Source organism: Dasypus novemcinctus, chromosome 19, assembly GCF_030445035.2.
Source record: "Dasypus novemcinctus isolate mDasNov1 chromosome 19, mDasNov1.1.hap2, whole genome shotgun sequence".
NCBI lineage: Eukaryota > Metazoa > Chordata > Mammalia > Cingulata > Dasypodidae > Dasypus > Dasypus novemcinctus.
Genome location: NC_080691.1, coordinates 77,966,820 through 77,972,137, shown reverse-complemented (window position 1 = coordinate 77,972,137; position 5,318 = coordinate 77,966,820).

The window sequence follows — 5,318 nt, the reverse complement described above, 5'->3', positions numbered from 1 at the left end:
TCAGGGAAACATGCACCTTGACAGATCTGCTAATCTGAGACAGACCAGAAACCCTGTCTGAAATTTCATAGAACACACTTCCAACTCGTACGGCTTCCTTATTTTTGCTGACATATCCACTCGGCTCAGAATGCACAGTGCTAAGATCACAAGAAAATGTTTTACTGTCCTTTAAAATCAGAAGGAAATATTTAATTTTTGGTTAAAGAGAATGTTTTAATATACAATATTAATATGTTAGTCTTTATAAAGAACTCAGTTGTGAAATATAATGTTTAATGTTTATTCATGGAAGTAGAAGCTTAAGATGACCCTGAAAGTAATAATGAATATCCTTATCATATTATTTACTTTTCTGGGCATAAAAATGGGTATTAGCAAGAATGACATCATTCTGTGTCCATTCCTCCTGGTTTATTAAAAAAAAACTGGTTTCTTTAAAACAAGATGTCATAGCTATATTTTCTATAAATACATATCTACCATGATCACTCTGATTTTAAGCCATTTTACTTAGATATAGTCACAGAATATAAAATCCATCCAAAGTGTATAGTAAATGGCTTTCAGTATAATCACAGTGTTGTGCTTTCATCATGACAAAATTTTTAGTACGACTTCATGACTCCAAAGAGAAAAACAGCCCTTAGACCTCACCCCTCAATCCCTTTATCATTCTTCAGTCCTATATAACCACTAATTAATTCCCTCTTTATAAATGAATTTTTAATTACATTTTATATAAATGGGATCATACAATATGTAGTATGTTGTGTTTGGTTTCCTTCACTTAGCATAATGTGCTTTTTATTTTCCTAATATTAGCATCTTGTAACCTTCACATACATTTGTTCAGTTTCAAAGAAAAACAGTCTTATGTATGCAATTTTTCACATATTCATATTTCCACGAAGTTTCACTATGCTATACAGTACATGTCATTGTTTTTAGCTTTCCTTTTAGTACTATACTGAACCTTAGACTTTCCTTTTCAAACACTGTCATACCCATATAAAGCACTGCTAGTTGCAAGCACTATAATGTGCTTTTTCCTTTTCTAGTCATTTCCAAAGAATAAAAAAAACAACTTTTTTTACTAATTCTGCACAGATTAATACTTAACTTTCCATTCTCTAGTGACCTATATGCTAGGTATTAATTCCATGAGTTTACACAATAAATTTAGTTCATAATACTGAATAAATGGCAGTATTTGTCCTTCTGTGTCTGGCTTGCTTCACTCAACATAATATCCTCCAGGATCACCCATGTTGTCATATTCTTCAATGACTTCATTTATTCCTACAACTGCATAATATTCCGTCTTGTCTATACACCACAGTTTGTTTACCCATTCATTGACTGATGGCCATCTGTGTTATTCCAAGCTTTTGTCAATTGTGAATACTGCTGCAATGAACATCAGTGTACAGATGTCTGTTCATGTCACTGCTCTCAGTTTTTCTGAGTATATACCTAGCAGGGGATTTGCCAGGTCATGTAGCAAATCTACATTCAACTTTTTTAGGAACTGCCAAACTGTCCTCCATAGTGGCTGTACCATTCTACATTTCCACCAACAGTGACTAAGTGTCCCTATCTCTTCACATCCTCTGTAATGTTTTTAATTTTCTGTCTTTTTATTAATGACCCTTCTAGTAGGTGTGAAATTATAGTTCATTGTAATTTTGATTTGCATTTTCCTAATTGCTAGTGATGTTGAACTTTTTTCATGTGTTTTTTTCCATTTATATTTCTTCTTTAGACAAATGTCTACTTAAATCTTTCACCCATTTTTAAATTGGATTGTTTTTCTTTTTATTGTTGAGGGTTTTTTTTTCATCCCTGAATACATTTATTGCACATTCATTATTTAACAATAATTTATGTTGAAATAATTTTTATCTTATAGAGAAGCTGGAGAGAAGTGAAAATGACATCCACATATGCCTTACCCAGATTCTCAACTTTTATCATTCCACTGTACTTTTTCATCATTCTTTTATTCTTCCTTTCTCTATATATCTGCATGTGTATATATCCATTATCATCAGTGTTTTTTCTGAACTATTTGAGCATAAGCAGCATATATATTGTTTCACTATTCCTAAAATTTTCAATGTAAATTTTCTCTGATAAAAATACTCTCCTAATCTCTTTACATATCATGGAAATTAAGCCCTTATCAGATATATGATTTCAATTTTTTTCTCCCCTTGAGTCAGCTGCATTTTCGCCCTTATGACAAAGCCCTTGAGCTGCAAACATGTTTACTCTTAAGGAGGTCCTATTTATCTATTTTTTTTCATTTCTGGCTTGTGCTTTGAGTATAAGACCCAAAGAAACCACCACCTACCACAAAGTCTTGAAGATATTTCCCTATATTTTTTCTAGTAATTTTATTGTCCTGTCTTTTATATTTAGCTCTTTGAATATTTTTAGTTGATTTTTGTATAGGAAGTGAGAAAAGGTTCATCTTTCATTCTTTTGGTTAAGGATATCTGGTCTCCAAGCACAATTTAGTAAAGAGACTCTTTTGTCCCACTAACATAGACTTGATAGTTTTCTCATTAACCAGTTGGCTGCAGAGATGAGGGTTTATCTCTCGACTCTCAATTCTGTTCCACAGATCAATGTGTCTATCTTTATGCCAATGTATCAAGCTGTATTTATCCCTGTATCTTTGTACTGTATTTCAATGCCAGGCAGTGAATGTCCTTCCTTATCACTCTTCTTTTTTAGGATGTTTTTGGTTATTGGGGTGCAATTTGCCTTCAAAATAAATTTTGTAATTGCATTTTCTATTTCTTTAAAGTAGGCTATTGGAATTTTGTTTGGTATTATATTGAATCTCTCAATCAGTATGGGTAGGTTTGACATCTTCCCAATATTTATTCTTCCAATCCATGAATACAGCATATCCTTCCATTTGCTTAGGTCTTCATTGATTTCTTAGAGGAAATTTGTAGTTTTCTGACGGAGTCTTGTATATCTTTAGATAAAATGATTCCTAGGTATTTGAGTCTTTACATTGCTATTGTAAATGAAATTATTTTTTCTGATTTCTTCCTCAGATTGTTCAATACTAGAGTGCAGAAACATTCCTATTTTTGAATGTTCATCTTGTATTAAGCCACTTGGCTGAACTTGTTTATTAGCTAAAGTAGCTTTGTTGTAGATATTTCAGAATTTTTTAAATATATGATCATATCCTCTGTGAAGAGTGAGTTTTTATTTCCTGTTTTCCTATTTGGATGGCTTTTTTTTCCTAGTCTAATTGCTCTAGTTAGAACTTCTATCTCAATACTGAAGAGCAGTGGGGACACTGGGCATCCTTGTCTTCTCCTGATCTTAGAGGGAAAGCTTTCAACATTTCTCCATTGAGTATGATGTTGGCTGTGGGCTTTTCAGGTACGCTCTTTTATCATATTGAGGAATTTTCCTCCTAGTCATAGTCTTTCTTATAAGATTCTTTTCCTGTGCCCTTCTCTCTTCTGGGCGTTCTCAAGCCTTCCCCTTGTGTCTTAAACGCTAGAACATTTGTCTAGGCCATTTCTGCCTATACTCTAGCTATTTATCTGGGAGATAATTCCATCATCTTTGAGGAAGTCTTCTACAATCATAATTTTTTTATAATACTCTTTATTAACTTTTTAAAGATATTTGGATTACATAAATGTTACATTAAAAAATGGGAGAGTAGAGTGGATATAGTGCAAGAGATTGAGCTCCTGCCTACCATATGGGAGGTGCTGGGTTCAGGTCCCAGTGCCTCCTAGGGAGGATGGGCAGATGCCCACATCTGCCACAAGGAGAGCTAGATGCCAGCACCCACTGCACCAAGAGCTTGTATAACTGCAGCAAGGGTTACACACCCACACCCCACCTCAATGAGAGCTAGCTGCTACTCCCTGCAGGAACAAGCAGACACTGAAATACACAGTTGCCACAAAACCAGTAGGTGCTGCAGCCCACAGGAAACATTGTGGTTCAAGCCATTTGATATTCCTCTCCCTTGTGGGAAGTCCTGGGTTTGGTTCCTGATGCCTCCTGGAGAAAGGCAAGCAAACAATGAACAGACAGAAAAAAAATCATCTGAGGGAGGAAGGGATAGGGGATACCTTAAAATAAATAACTAAATAAATAAGTGAAAAATAAATTTTAAAAAATACATGAACCATTCCCATATGCCTTGCTCCCTACCTCTCACATAGTTTCCTACATTAACAACATCCTTCATTAGTGTGGTACATTTAGTACAATTGATGAACACATAATATTATAGTCTAAGGGTAGCATAATTTTAATCCAATACTAATTTTTGTGTTTTTATTGGTTACTAATATTTGCTTACTGTAATTAAGAACATAATGGACATACCAGTAGAATGATCTTTGCACTCTATTCTGAGATAAGGAAATGAAATCTTTGCAGTAAGGTGGTTCGGTGCATTTTTTACATTTTAAAGCATTTTAAGCATATTGTCAAGGAACCTCCCAGAGACACACTGACAGTTTCACTAACTGTGAAGGAGAGTATCAATCTTCTTCAAATTTTTAAAAACACTTGGAAAAATTGATGTTTGAAAATTGCATCTGCATTTATAAAAACATGTATAAATACATTTGCATTTATTATATTAATAATGTAATATAATTTATATAATATATAAAATATATCATATTTTCTTGGGTTTATTGATCTTAAGAATATATTGTTTGGAAGATAACTTTTATGCCTTTGGATATTTTTCTATTCAACTACAGGCCTTTTCACTTTCTAAAAAATATTAGTTACTGAAAATAACAAATACTTGGTAACCAAAATTCCTTTTATAAGCCTATTGCTCAACCTTATCAAAGTAAACAATTATCTAATTTGCTAATACTCTATTAAAGATGGTTCTTCATGTGGCAGGTTTTTTATTTTATGAATCCAAAGAGAAAGATTACATTTGTAAATTAATCTATTCCTCTGGGTGTGCTCACCTTGATTGTCTTAAATTCAGTTAGGCACCTTTGATTATATTAACTGTTAAGATTGATGTTAAGGCTTTTTTATTAGACTACATCATTAAGGTATGACTCAATTTGATTTGCATCCCCTTGATGGGTCTGATATAAACAGACACTCATAAGACACACAGGAAGAGAGAGCTCTGTCATTTTTGATCCTGCATGTGACAGAAAGGGAAAAGCTCTATCAGCTGAGGCCCCAGGGAGAGATGGACCATTTTGCCTGATCATTTAGAGCTGACAATGGAAAGAGATCAGAACAGATAGGTCTGATATAGAAGGCCTGGAAAGAAAAAATGCCCT